The sequence below is a fragment of the Salmo salar genome, unplaced genomic scaffold (genome assembly GCF_905237065.1).
Source record: "Salmo salar unplaced genomic scaffold, Ssal_v3.1, whole genome shotgun sequence".
NCBI lineage: Eukaryota > Metazoa > Chordata > Actinopteri > Salmoniformes > Salmonidae > Salmo > Salmo salar.
Window position 1 is genome coordinate 14,245 of NW_025549450.1, and position 16,314 is coordinate 30,558.

A 16,314-nucleotide genomic window follows, 5' to 3' on the forward strand; every position below is an offset into this window, starting at 1 on the left:
GTTAGATACACCAAAACAACGTTCACAGGTTCAGGCTATCCTAACTTTAAATTCTTTAAAACTTGTATCAAACATAACTATATACATTACCAATCAAGTTTGGACACACCTACTCAAATCAAATCAAAACCTAGGAAGAAACCAAGAGAGGAACCAGGCTATGAGGGGTGGCCAGTCTTCTTCTGGCTGTATGAATGAATGTATACTCATTCAAGGGTTTTCCCTTGTCAAGAGTGAGCAAAGCTGTCATCAAGGCAAACTACTGGTGGCTAAGGTGGCTACTTTGAAGAATCTCAAATATAAAATATATTTGTTTAATTACTACATGATTCCATATGTGTTATTTCATAGTTTTGATGACTTCACTATTATTCAACAAAGTAGATAATAGTAAAAATAAAACATTTACCTGGAATGAGTAGGTCTGTCCAAATGTTTTGACTGGTACTGTATATTTGCATACATTTCCATGAAATAACTCACCAGCAGTAGGTCTTAAACTGTTCAAGCGAGATACACTGAACCAACTTTCATATGTTCCGGCTATTTTAACTTTTCATCTACCTACCTTTTCAACTATAACCAGTCACCAGAATTACTATTGCAGACACTAATACTACTATAAGTTTTTTTCAAAACCAAACATACTTAAAACTGATGCGCTTTAAATAGTTATTTAAAACATTTAAAAAACTTCTACCATTACCACAAAATACTTTTAGAGTTAAAGCAAGTCTCATAAATTGTACTTCATGTACATTTTACCATCTATTTACTATTATTATTATTATTACTGCTGTTGAACAAATGTCCAAAAGGTTTTGTCTTTGAGAAGTTAGGAGGGATGTGATGTTCATGTTAAATGGGTGTCTGCCCCCTTTAAGAGCCCCTGAGACTGGGATAAGGGAGAGATGACCAGATAGAGAAACCTGTATTTGCAAACAAAGGACAGAATGTACATTTGATATCTGACTTTTTAACTTAAAACAAATAACTTTAACTAGGACCTAAGTTCTCGCCAAGGATTTAATTACTGGTGAAAGAGTTATTTAATATTACACTTGTTGCCAATCCATGGGAGCATCTGCTAAATGACTACATTGTAATGTAAATGTAGTGCTATGTATATTATGTAGGTTATGTATTTGTTGTGTTGTTTCCTGTTTGGTCCCAATGAAGAGTAGCTAATTAGGAATCCTAATTAATGCTAAATATGAGGCCTTATTTGACCTTATTTGGTCATATTTGACATTATTTGACTCTACTTTCTTATTTGGATGGATACTACATGTACAAGTGGTTAGGGTTGGTTGGTAAAGGACTCTATTTTCAGGTTATTTCTGGTTTGGGTGTGGGTTACCATGGTGATGTGTGTATAAGTCCATGGAGGTACAGTTCAAAGGGCTGAGGCTCCTCCTCCTCATTTGACTAGGCGTGCTGATTAGATCCACTAGTTTCATTTGAGATATCTTCATTTGATTGGACATTGCTTCTAGTGTAGGATAAACTAAATATTTGCTGACACTATTGGAAGAACAATGTGTTTCAGTTCAAATGTAAAGCAGTTTGTTCTCCTTATCATTGTTGGAATCTTCTTGCTTCTGGGGTATGTGTTTTTCTATATTTTATGTAATTACTATGCATGTGCTATGTGTGTATGTAAATGGTGTTATTTTGGAACAGCTAAATCTGTACTAAATAAATTGAAGTTGAATTAAAGTGATATAGTACAATTTCATGTCAACTAAGTGTACTGAGTAAAGTATACTGACCCACCTAAAAGTGTTTGTAATACCCACCTTATCTACCCACCTTAAACTGTACTTGAAAGATTTTATTTGAGTGTTCTCAATATACATTCGGTGAATTTGTAGTGGCACTGAAAGATAATTGCAAATAGTAATGTCGCTAGCATATCCCATGTACACTAAAGGTGCACTTTATCTAGCTTTGGTGTACTATGTCAGTATACCTTTCATGGTTGTATTTTTATATACTATGCATGTATTTAATGTTACTTAAATGGTGTTACTTTGGGACACCTACATTTAAAGTAGAATTCAAGTAGTGTTTTTGTACTATTTCATGTCAACTAAGTGTACTTTGCGTGCTAATTTGTCCCACCTTAAAGTATACTTGCAATACCCACCTCATAGAGGATCTGAACCAGAAAAACAACTTCACTGGTTGAAATCATCCCGTGGCATCAATATTAGTCAAACACTGATTCAAGGGCCAAAGTTGACTACAAAGTGTAAATAGCATAATTCTGGTCTTAATAAAGATAGTATCTTCCAAAGATTTGCAATATTTAGGGAAAACTATGATGTTCCTAAATCCTTGGATATTTTAGGGTTGGGTTTAAATTTTCAATCATGGCCAGTCTTGCCCACTAACAAGGGGCGGTAACAACTAGGGAGAATTGTCATGCACAGAGAAACAGCTAAGTGCATTCAATCCAATCACTCCCTTTAACCTCTATGGGCTAGGTGGGACGCTTGCGTCCCACCTACGTAACAGCCACTTGCAGCCTGTGGCGCGATTTTCAAAATCTTCAAAATCCTATTACTTCAATTTCTCAAACATATGACTATTTTACAGCCATTTAAAGATAAGACTCTCGTTAATCTAACCACACTGTCCGATTTCAAAAAGGCTTTACAACGAAAGCAAAACATTAGATTATGTCAGCAGAGTACCAAGCCAGAAATAATCAGACACCCATTTTTCAAGCCAGCATATAATGTCACCAAAACCCAGAAGACAGCTAAATGCAGCACTCACCTTTGATGATCTTCATCAGATGACAACCCTAGGACATTATGTTATACAATACATGCATGTTTTGTTCAATCAAGTTCATATTTATATCAAAAACCAGCTTTTTACATTAGCATGTGACGTTCAGAACTAGCATACCCCCGCAAACTTACGGGAATTCGCTAACATTTTACTAAATTACTCACGATAAACGTTCACAAAAAGCATAACAATTATTTTAAGAATTATAGATACAGACCTCCTCTATGCACTCGATATGTCCGATTTTAAAATAGCTTTTTGGTGAAAGCATATTTTGCAATATTCTAAGTACATAGCCCAGGCATCACGGGCTCGCTTATTTAGACACCCGGCAAGTTTAGCACTCACCATAATCATATTTACTATTATAAAAGTTTGATTACCTTTTGTTGTCTTCGTCAGAATGCACACCCAGGACTGCTACTTCAATAACAAATGTTGGTTTGGTCCAAAATAATCCATCGTTATATCCGAATAGCGGCGTTTTGTTCGTGCGTTCCAGACACTATCCGAAATGGTAAAGAAGTGTCGCGCGCATGGCGCAATTCGTGACAATAAAATTCTAAATATTCCATTACCGTACTTCGAAGCATGTCAACCGCTGTTTAAAATAAATTTTTACGCCATTTTTCTCGTAGAAAAGCGATAATATTCCGACAGGGAATCTACTTTTCGGCAAACAGAGGAAAAAATCACAAAGGCGGGGGCGGTCGGGTCACGCGCATAAGCCCAGAGTCCCTTGATCGGCCACTTGAGAAAGTGTATAATGTGTTTCAGCCTGGGGCTGGAATGACGACATTCTGTTTTTTCCCGGGCTCTGAGCGCCTATGGACGACGTGGGAAGTGTCACGTTAGAGCAGAGATCCTTAGTAAAAGATAGAGATGGAAAAGAAGTTCAAGAAATGGTCAGACAGGCCACTTCCTGTAAAGGAATCTCTCAGGTTTTGACCTGCCATTTGAGTTCTGTTATACTCACAGACACCATTCAAACAGTTTTAGAAACTTTAGGGTGTTTTCTATCCATATGTAATAGGTATATGCATATTCTAGTTACTGGGTAGGAGTGGTAACCAGATTAAATCAGGTATGTTTTTTATCCAGCCGTGTCAATACTGCCCCCTAGCCCTTTAAGAGTGTGCTCCTAATCTCAGCTCGTTACCTGTATAAAAGACACCTGGGAGCCAGAAATCTTTCTGATTGAGAGGGGGTCAAATACTTATTTCCCTCATTAAAATGCAAATCAATTTATAACATTTTTGACATGTGTTTTTCAGGATTTTTTTGGTTGTTTTTCTGTCTCTCACTGTTCAAATAAACCTACCATTAAAATTATAGACTGATAATTTCTTTGTCAGTGGGCAAACGTACAAAATCAGCAGGGGATCAAATACTTTTTTCCCCTCACTGTATCTGACAAAGGTATTGATGTGAGTTTCTGTTCCTTTCTACACATTGTTTTCACCGTATCAATTGTGGCAGGTAATATCAGTCTCTGTAATAGCGTGTGGTTTCATAGCGTAGTGGGCGGAAATGTTTTCATGACAGACTTGAACTGATTCTCTCCTCTCTCCCCAAAGGTATGTGGTCTTCAACCACTTCAATGAAAGGCAAAACATGTAAGCTGAAGTTTCTGTTAATTTATTACACCCTAATGATGCTATAATGTGATGTGGATTTTCTGATTGATTCTTATTCACAGGGTTTGGTTTGACACTTCCAAAATACATATCCCAGTTGATGAGGACCAGAGGAACACCAGGTTAGTTGATATAAACTGAGAAATTCTGGCAACAAGTCATGGTACTTGATACTTTTAATAAACACTCCTTTCTATTTCCTTAATGTTACCCGTTAGATCATTTTCAGAGATGACATCACTTCTATGGGCTAGGTGGGACGGTAGCGTCCCACCTGCGGGACACAGCCAGTGAAATATCAGGGCGGCAAATTGAAAAACAACAAAATGTCATTCAGCTTTCTCAAACATACGACTATTTTAAACCATTTTAAAGATACACGTCTCCTTGATGTAACCACATTGTCCGATTTTAAAAAGGCTTTACAGCGAAAGCAAAACATTAGATTATGTTAGGAGAGTACATAGACAAAAATAATCACACAGCCATTTTCCAAGCAAGGACATGTGTCAATAAAACCCAAAACACAGCTAAATGAAACACTAACCTTTGACGATCTTCATCAGATGACACTCCTAGGACATTATGTTACACAATACATGTATGTTTTGTTCCATAAAGTTCATATTTATATCCAAAAACAGCATTTTACATTGGCGCCTGACGTTCAGAAAATATTTTGCCTCCAATACTGCCGGTGAATCAGCACAGCAATTTACAAAAATTCTCATCATAAACGTTGATAAAATATTAAACTGTTATTCAAAGAATTATAGATGAACATCTCCTTTATGCAACCGCTGTGACAGATTTCAAAAAGGCTTCACGGGGAAAGCACACTTTGCAATAATCTGAGTACTGCGCTCAGAAAAATACACCAGGCTATACAGATACCCGCCGTTTTGGAGTCATTTAAAATCATAAATAGCATTAGAAATATTCACTTACCTTTGATCTTCATCAGAAGGCACTTCCAGGAATCCCAGGTCCACAATAAATGTTGTTTTGTTCGATAAAGTCCATAATTTATGTCCAAATAACTCCTTGTTGTTTGTGCGTTCAGTAAGCTAATCCAAATGTAGGAAGCGCACAGAAAATTTCACAACAAAAAGTTATATTTACGTTCGTTGAAACATGTCAAACGTTGTAAAACATCAATCTTTAGGGCCTTTTTAACCTGTTAGGGCTAGGGGGCAGTATTGACACGGCTGGATAAAAAAACGTACCCGATTTAATCTGGTTACTACTCCTGCCCAGTAACTAGAATATGCATATAATTATTGGCTTTGGATAGAAAACACTCCAAAGTTTCTAAAACTGTTTGAATGGTGTCTGAGTATAACAGAACTCAAATGGCAGGTCAAAACCTGAGAGATTCCTTTACAGGAAGTGGCCTGTCTGACCATTTATTGTCTTTCTTTGACATCTCATTCCATTACAAAGGATCTCTGCGGTAACGTGACACTTCCCACGTCGTTATTGTACTCCACACTGCCCTTTCCCACCTGGACAAAAGGAACACCTATGTGAGAATGCTGTTCAATGACTACAGCTCAGTGTTTAACACCATAGTGCCCTCCAAGCTCCTCACTAATCTAAGGACCCAGGGAATAAACACCTCCCTCTGAAATCGACCACTGGACTTCCTGAAGGGCCGCACCCAGGTTGTGAGGTTTGGCAAAAACAAATCCGCCATGCTGAGCCTCAACACGGGGGCCCCTTAGGGGTGTGTGCTTAGCCTTCTCCTGTTCTCCCTGTTCACCCAGGACTGCGTGGCAGCACATGACTCCAACACCATCATTAAGTTTGCCAATGACACGGCGGTGATCACTGACGATGACGAGACAGCTTAGAGACCTGGCAGTTTGGTGCCAGGACAAAAACCTCTCCCTCAACATCAGCAAGACAAAGGAGCTGATCATGGATTACAGGAAACTGAGGGTTGAGATGAACTGGCACCAGAGGGGAGTGGTGCCAGTGCCCGCAGTGGGGGTAGTGGAAGAGGACTGGGGCCTTTGTGGAGTGATGGAGGTTGAACCTTCAGTACAGGCAGCATTAGAGACAGCAGTGGGGGGGGAATCCTCATCTTCTCTGTGGGGAATAACATAATTAATATAAAGGGATCAATATTGCTGTAAGATCATTACAGTTGACACATTTTACAAATCTACATTACTGTAATGCAAAATAAATACACAAAAAAAATGACACTTTGTTACAAATTCCCTGCTGGTGACATTAAGCACATCATCTCCTTCAGTGAGCTCCCTTCCCATACTGGACGTAGCAGGTCAAGGGAATTGTAAACTGGCCCTCACAACTGGCCAGGTGAGAGAGAGCAGCAGCAAGATCAGCTCTGTCCACAAAGCATCTCAGATTAGGAGTGCTGATCTAGGAGCAGTTTTCCATCATAATGAATACGATTATTTGGACAATGTCTGGACAGTGCTTCACACAGAGGTGTGAAACACACACACACACACACACACAAACAATGCAAACAATGGGACACAGAGACAAACGAGCCACAAGAGGGATGGGAAGTCCAGTCCAATCCTCTCTCTCCTCCCTCTGGAAGCATGCAGTGGGACTGTCAGGAGGGATGGGATGACAACGGGCCAAAAGAGTAAAGACATACTGGGCTAAAATGTACGAGTGAAATTAATTAACTTGTCAAATTAAAAGATTTGAATGTAGCTTTAACACATGAATACATATAGCTATCTGAAATGATTGATAATGTCATGAAAATGTAAAAAACACAAAATAAATGTAATATTATCTAAAGAATGAGTCTATACATCATAAATCAATGTGAGAATCAAAACATATGCCTTTGCCTGGCCACAGCTTCTTCTGCAACGAGGTAACTAGACTGTTTCACATAGTACTTTGTCAGCTTTAAAGTTTGCTGTTCAACAGTTTACCAGTTCTACCAGTTGAGCTTGAGTCTGCAGATATTTCCCATCTGTAAATATCCTCACTGTCAATCAGCTTTACTCCAGAGTTTTATGTGTTGACTTTGTGTCTGTATTCTGTTTGTACATTGTCTATTGCTGGCAGCAGCTATTCATTAAGTTACATTACAGGTAGGCCTATGTGCAAATGTACTTGTCAAATAAAGTGATTCTGATACCAGTATTTATTATTTTCCTGATGTGGAAGAGCCTGGGGGTCATTGTTAAGATCCTCTTTTTCCACAATGATTCTTAAATTTGACTTTGGTTGCCATTTACTTCAAATTCCTTTTTCATGTTACACTTCGTCAATCTTGGAAAGATACATACATTTCGTGGCGACAGGTAGTGGTTAGAGCGTTGGGCCAGTAACCGAAAATGTTGCTAGATCTAATCCCTGAGCTGACAATGTAAAGTTTAGTCATTCTGCCCCTGAACAAGGCAGTTCCTAGGCTGTTCCTAGGCTGTTATTGTAAATAAGAATTTGTTCTTAACTGACTTGCCCAGTTAAATAAAGGTTAAATAAAAAATTGAAAAAAATTGTCTTACGTGACATTAGATAGTGTGACAGCCATTTGCTCTGATCTGTCTATTCTGTCGAGATACATAATAAAAATGTTGAGTTACGTAGAGTACCAGTTTGGACACACCTACTCATTCCAGGATTTTTCTATATTTTTACTATTTTCTACATTGTAGAATAATAGTAAAGACATCACAACTATGAAATAACACATATGGAATCAGTTAACAGCGTCTCATCCCGTCAGCGGGATCAAAATCCAGCGAAAAATCATATCGCCATTAGCATAACAAAATGTAATAATTTTTTATTTTAATTAAAAATTTAGTTTTTTTTTTTATAGATACACCTCTCCTGAATCGACCCACGTCGTCCGATTTCAAAAAGGTTTAACCTCTATGGGACCGGCGGGACGAATTCGTCCCACCTACGTAACATCCACTGCCAGCCTGTGGCGCGATTTTCAAAATCTTCAAAATCCTATTACTTCAATTTCTCAAACATATGACTATTTTACAGCCATTTAAAGATAAGACTCTCGTTAATCTAACCACACTGTCCGATTTCAAAAAGGCTTTACAACGAAAGCAAAACATTAGATTATGTCAGCAGAGTACCAAGCCAGAAATAATCAGACACCCATTTTTCAAGCCAGCATATAATGTCACCAAAACCCAGAAGACAGCTAAATGCAGCACTCACCTTTGATGATCTTCATCAGATGACAACCCTAGGACATTATGTTATACAATACATGCATGTTTTGTTCAATCAAGTTCATATTTATATCAAAAACCAGCTTTTTACATTAGCATGTGACGTTCAGAACTAGCATACCCCCGCAAACTTCCGGGGAATTCGCTAACATTTTACTAAATTACTCACGATAAACGTTCACAAAAAGCATAACAATTATTTTAAGAATTATAGATACAGACCTCCTCTATGCACTCGATATGTCCGATTTTAAAATAGCTTTTTGGTGAAAGCACATTTTGCAATATTCTAAGTACATAGCCCAGGCATCACGGGCTCGCTTATTTAGACACCCGGCAAGTTTAGCACTCACCATAATCATATTTACTATTATAAAAGTTTGATTACCTTTTGTTGTCTTCGTCAGAATGCACACCCAGGACTGCTACTTCAATAACAAATGTTGGTTTGGTCCAAAATAATCCATCGTTATATCCGAATAGCGGCGTTTTGTTCGTATGCGTCCAGACACTATCCGAAATGGTAAAGAAGTGTCGCGCGCATGGCGCAATTCGTGACAATAAAATTCTAAATATTCCATTACCGTACTTCGAAGCATGTCAACCGCTGTTTAAAATCAATTTTTACGCCATTTTTCTCGTAGAAAAGCGATAATATTCCGACAGGGAATCTACTTTTCGGCAAACAGAGGAAAAAATCACAAAGGCGGGGGCGGTCGGGTCACGCGCATAAGCCCAGAGTCCCTTGATCGGCCACTTGAGAAAGTGTATAATGTGTTTCAGCCTGGGGCTGGAATGACGACATTCTGTTTTTTCCCGGGCTCTGAGCGCCTATGGACGACGTGGGAAGTGTCACGTTAGAGCAGAGATCCTTAGTAAAAGATAGAGATGGAAAAGAAGTTCAAGAAATGGTCAGACAGGCCACTTCCTGTAAAGGAATCTCTCAGGTTTTGACCTGCCATTTGAGTTCTGTTATACTCACAGACACCATTCAAACAGTTTTAGAAACTTTAGGGTGTTTTCTATCCATATGTAATAGGTATATGCATATTCTAGTTACTGGGTAGGAGTGGTAACCAGATTAAATCAGGTATGTTTTTTATCCAGCCGTGTCAATACTGCCCCCTAGCCCTTTAAGAGTGTGCTCCTAATCTCAGCTCGTTACCTGTATAAAAGACACCTGGGAGCCAGAAATCTTTCTGATTGAGAGGGGGTCAAATACTTATTTCCCTCATTAAAATGCAAATCAATTTATAACATTTTTGACATGTGTTTTTCAGGATTTTTTTGGTTGTTTTTCTGTCTCTCACTGTTCAAATAAACCTACCATTAAAATTATAGACTGATAATTTCTTTGTCAGTGGGCAAACGTACAAAATCAGCAGGGGATCAAATACTTTTTTCCCCTCACTGTATCTGACAAAGGTATTGATGTGAGTTTCTGTTCCTTTCTACACATTGTTTTCACCGTATCAATTGTGGCAGGTAATATCAGTCTCTGTAATAGCGTGTGGTTTCATAGCGTAGTGGGCGGAAATGTTTTCATGACAGACTTGAACTGATTCTCTCCTCTCTCCCCAAAGGTATGTGGTCTTCAACCACTTCAATGAAAGGCAAAACATGTAAGCTGAAGTTTCTGTTAATTTATTACACCCTAATGATGCTATAATGTGATGTGGATTTTCTGATTGATTCTTATTCACAGGGTTTGGTTTGACACTTCCAAAATACATATCCCAGTTGATGAGGACCAGAGGAACACCAGGTTAGTTGATATAAACTGAGAAATTCTGGCAACAAGTCATGGTACTTGATACTTTTAATAAACACTCCTTTCTATTTCCTTAATGTTACCCGTTAGATCATTTTCAGAGATGACATCACTTCTATGGGCTAGGTGGGACGGTAGCGTCCCACCTGCGGGACACAGCCAGTGAAATATCAGGGCGGCAAATTGAAAAACAACAAAATGTCATTCAGCTTTCTCAAACATACGACTATTTTAAACCATTTTAAAGATACACGTCTCCTTGATGTAACCACATTGTCCGATTTTAAAAAGGCTTTACAGCGAAAGCAAAACATTAGATTATGTTAGGAGAGTACATAGACAAAAATAATCACACAGCCATTTTCCAAGCAAGGACATGTGTCAATAAAACCCAAAACACAGCTAAATGAAACACTAACCTTTGACGATCTTCATCAGATGACACTCCTAGGACATTATGTTACACAATACATGTATGTTTTGTTCCATAAAGTTCATATTTATATCCAAAAACAGCATTTTACATTGGCGCCTGACGTTCAGAAAATATTTTGCCTCCAATACTGCCGGTGAATCAGCACAGCAATTTACAAAAATTCTCATCATAAACGTTGATAAAATATTAAACTGTTATTCAAAGAATTATAGATGAACATCTCCTTTATGCAACCGCTGTGACAGATTTCAAAAAGGCTTCACGGGGAAAGCACACTTTGCAATAATCTGAGTACTGCGCTCAGAAAAATACACCAGGCTATACAGATACCCGCCGTTTTGGAGTCATTTAAAATCATAAATAGCATTAGAAATATTCACTTACCTTTGATCTTCATCAGAAGGCACTTCCAGGAATCCCAGGTCCACAATAAATGTTGTTTTGTTCGATAAAGTCCATAATTTATGTCCAAATAACTCCTTGTTGTTTGTGCGTTCAGTAAGCTAATCCAAATGTAGGAAGCGCACAGAAAATTTCACAACAAAAAGTTATATTTACGTTCGTTGAAACATGTCAAACGTTGTAAAACATCAATCTTTAGGGCCTTTTTAACCTGTTAGGGCTAGGGGGCAGTATTGACACGGCTGGATAAAAAAAACGTACCCGATTTAATCTGGTTACTACTCCTGCCCAGTAACTAGAATATGCATATAATTATTGGCTTTGGATAGAAAACACTCCAAAGTTTCTAAAACTGTTTGAATGGTGTCTGAGTATAACAGAACTCAAATGGCAGGTCAAAACCTGAGAGATTCCTTTACAGGAAGTGGCCTGTCTGACCATTTATTGTCTTTCTTTGACATCTCATTCCATTACAAAGGATCTCTGCGGTAACGTGACACTTCCCACGTCGTTATTGTACTCCACACTGCCCTTTCCCACCTGGACAAAAGGAACACCTATGTGAGAATGCTGTTCAATGACTACAGCTCAGTGTTTAACACCATAGTGCCCTCCAAGCTCCTCACTAATCTAAGGACCCAGGGAATAAACACCTCCCTCTGAAATCGACCACTGGACTTCCTGAAGGGCCGCACCCAGGTTGTGAGGTTTGGCAAAAACAAATCCGCCATGCTGAGCCTCAACACGGGGGCCCCTTAGGGGTGTGTGCTTAGCCTTCTCCTGTTCTCCCTGTTCACCCAGGACTGCGTGGCAGCACATGACTCCAACACCATCATTAAGTTTGCCAATGACACGGCGGTGATCACTGACGATGACGAGACAGCTTAGAGACCTGGCAGTTTGGTGCCAGGACAAAAACCTCTCCCTCAACATCAGCAAGACAAAGGAGCTGATCATGGATTACAGGAAACTGAGGGTTGAGATGAACTGGCACCAGAGGGGAGTGGTGCCAGTGCCCGCAGTGGGGGTAGTGGAAGAGGACTGGGGCCTTTGTGGAGTGATGGAGGTTGAACCTTCAGTACAGGCAGCATTAGAGACAGCAGTGGGGGGGGGAATCCTCATCTTCTCTGTGGGGAATAACATAATTAATATAAAGGGATCAATATTGCTGTAAGATCATTACAGTTGACACATTTTACAAATCTACATTACTGTAATGCAAAATAAATACACAAAAAAAATGACACTTTGTTACAAATTCCCTGCTGGTGACATTAAGCACATCATCTCCTTCAGTGAGCTCCCTTCCCATACTGGACGTAGCAGGTCAAGGGAATTGTAAACTGGCCCTCACAACTGGCCAGGTGAGAGAGAGCAGCAGCAAGATCAGCTCTGTCCACAAAGCATCTCAGATTAGGAGTGCTGATCTAGGAGCAGTTTTCCATCATAATGAATACGATTATTTGGACAATGTCTGGACAGTGCTTCACACAGAGGTGTGAAACACACACACACACACACACACAAACAATGCAAACAATGGGACACAGAGACAAACGAGCCACAAGAGGGATGGGAAGTCCAGTCCAATCCTCTCTCTCCTCCCTCTGGAAGCATGCAGTGGGACTGTCAGGAGGGATGGGATGACAACGGGCCAAAAGAGTAAAGACATACTGGGCTAAAATGTACGAGTGAAATTAATTAACTTGTCAAATTAAAAGATTTGAATGTAGCTTTAACACATGAATACATATAGCTATCTGAAATGATTGATAATGTCATGAAAATGTAAAAAACACAAAATAAATGTAATATTATCTAAAGAATGAGTCTATACATCATAAATCAATGTGAGAATCAAAACATATGCCTTTGCCTGGCCACAGCTTCTTCTGCAACGAGGTAACTAGACTGTTTCACATAGTACTTTGTCAGCTTTAAAGTTTGCTGTTCAACAGTTTACCAGTTCTACCAGTTGAGCTTGAGTCTGCAGATATTTCCCATCTGTAAATATCCTCACTGTCAATCAGCTTTACTCCAGAGTTTTATGTGTTGACTTTGTGTCTGTATTCTGTTTGTACATTGTCTATTGCTGGCAGCAGCTATTCATTAAGTTACATTACAGGTAGGCCTATGTGCAAATGTACTTGTCAAATAAAGTGATTCTGATACCAGTATTTATTATTTTCCTGATGTGGAAGAGCCTGGGGGTCATTGTTAAGATCCTCTTTTTCCACAATGATTCTTAAATTTGACTTTGGTTGCCATTTACTTCAAATTCCTTTTTCATGTTACACTTCGTCAATCTTGGAAAGATACATACATTTCGTGGCGACAGGTAGTGGTTAGAGCGTTGGGCCAGTAACCGAAAATGTTGCTAGATCTAATCCCTGAGCTGACAATGTAAAGTTTAGTCATTCTGCCCCTGAACAAGGCAGTTCCTAGGCTGTTCCTAGGCTGTTATTGTAAATAAGAATTTGTTCTTAACTGACTTGCCCAGTTAAATAAAGGTTAAATAAAAAATTGAAAAAAATTGTCTTACGTGACATTAGATAGTGTGACAGCCATTTGCTCTGATCTGTCTATTCTGTCGAGATACATAATAAAAATGTTGAGTTACGTAGAGTACCAGTTTGGACACACCTACTCATTCCAGGATTTTTCTATATTTTTACTATTTTCTACATTGTAGAATAATAGTAAAGACATCACAACTATGAAATAACACATATGGAATCAGTTAACAGCGTCTCATCCCGTCAGCGGGATCAAAATCCAGCGAAAAATCATATCGCCATTAGCATAACAAAATGTAATAATTTTTTTATTTTAATTAAAAATTTAGTTTTTTTTTTTTATAGATACACCTCTCCTGAATCGACCCACGTCGTCCGATTTCAAAAAGGTTTAATCTCTATGGGACCGGCGGGACGAATTCGTCCCACCTACGTAACATCCACTGCCAGCCTGTGGCGCGATTTTCAAAATCTTCAAAATCCTATTACTTCAATTTCTCAAACATATGACTATTTTACAGCCATTTAAAGATAAGACTCTCGTTAATCTAACCACACTGTCCGATTTCAAAAAGGCTTTACAACGAAAGCAAAACATTAGATTATGTCAGCAGAGTACCAAGCCAGAAATAATCAGACACCCATTTTTCAAGCCAGCATATAATGTCACCAAAACCCAGAAGACAGCTAAATGCAGCACTCACCTTTGATGATCTTCATCAGATGACAACCCTAGGACATTATGTTATACAATACATGCATGTTTTGTTCAATCAAGTTCATATTTATATCAAAAACCAGCTTTTTACATTAGCATGTGACGTTCAGAACTAGCATACCCCCCGCAAACTTCCGGGGAATTCGCTAACATTTTACTAAATTACTCACGATAAACGTTCACAAAAAGCATAACAATTATTTTAAGAATTATAGATACAGACCTCCTCTATGCACTCGATATGTCCGATTTTAAAATAGCTTTTTGGTGAAAGCATATTTTGCAATATTCTAAGTACATAGCCCAGGCATCACGGGCTCGCTATTTAGACACCCGGCAAGTTTAGCACTCACCATAATCATATTTACTATTATAAAAGTTTGATTACCTTTTGTTGTCTTCGTCAGAATGCACACCCAGGACTGCTACTTCAATAACAAATGTTGGTTTGGTCCAAAATAATCCATCGTTATATCCGAATAGCGGCGTTTTGTTCGTATGCGTTCCAGACACTATCCGAAATGGTAAAGAAGTGTCGCGCATGGCGCAATTCGTGACAATAAAATTCTAAATATTCCATTACCGTACTTCGAAGCATGTCAACCGCTGTTTAAAATCAATTTTTACGCCATTTTTCTCGTAGAAAGCGATAATATTCCGACAGGGAATCTACTTTTCGGCAAACAGAGGAAAAAATCACAAAGGCGGGGCGGTCGGGTCACGCGCATAAGCCCAGAGTCCCTTGATCGGCCACTTGAGAAAGTGTATAATGTGTTTCAGCCTGGGGCTGGAATGACGACATTCTGTTTTTTCCCGGGCTCTGAGCGCCTATGGACGACGTGGGAAGTGTCACGTTAGAGCAGAGATCCTTAGTAAAAGATAGAGATGGAAAAGAAGTTCAAGAAATGGTCAGACAGGCCACTTCCTGTAAAGGAATCTCTCAGGTTTTGACCTGCCATTTGAGTTCTGTTATACTCACAGACACCATTCAAACAGTTTTAGAAACTTTAGGGTGTTTTCTATCCATATGTAATAGGTATATGCATATTCTAGTTACTGGGTAGGAGTGGTAACCAGATTAAATCAGGTATGTTTTTTATCCAGCCGTGTCAATACTGCCCCCTAGCCCTTTAAGAGTGTGCTCCTAATCTCAGCTCGTTACCTGTATAAAAGACACCTGGGAGCCAGAAATCTTTCTGATTGAGAGGGGGTCAAATACTTATTTCCCTCATTAAAATGCAAATCAATTTATAACATTTTTGACATGTGTTTTTCAGGATTTTTTGGTTGTTTTTCTGTCTCTCACTGTTCAAATAAACCTACCATTAAAATTATAGACTGATAATTTCTTTGTCAGTGGGCAAACGTACAAAATCAGCAGGGGATCAAATACTTTTTTCCCCTCACTGTATCTGACAAAGGTATTGATGTGAGTTTCTGTTCCTTTCTACACATTGTTTTCACCGTATCAATTGTGGCAGGTAATATCAGTCTCTGTAATAGCGTGTGGTTTCATAGCGTAGTGGGCGGAAATGTTTTCATGACAGACTTGAACTGATTCTCTCCTCTCTCCCCAAAGGTATGTGGTCTTCAACCACTTCAATGAAAGGCAAAACATGTAAGCTGAAGTTTCTGTTAATTTATTACACCCTAATGATGCTATAATGTGATGTGGATTTTCTGATTGATTCTTATTCACAGGGTTTGGTTTGACACTTCCAAAATACATATCCCAGTTGATGAGGACCAGAGGAACACCAGGTTAGTTGATATAAACTGAGAAATTCTGGCAACAAGTCATGGTACTTGATACTTTTAATAAACACTCCTTTCTAT

General features: G+C 38.8%; 1 pseudogene; it reads left to right on the forward strand.

Annotated features, from left to right (window-relative positions):
• Nucleotides 1-1,468: 1,468 nt before the first annotated feature.
• Nucleotides 1,469-16,314, forward strand: part of LOC123738274 (globoside alpha-1,3-N-acetylgalactosaminyltransferase 1-like) — a 39,503-nt pseudogene continuing 24,657 nt past the window's right edge.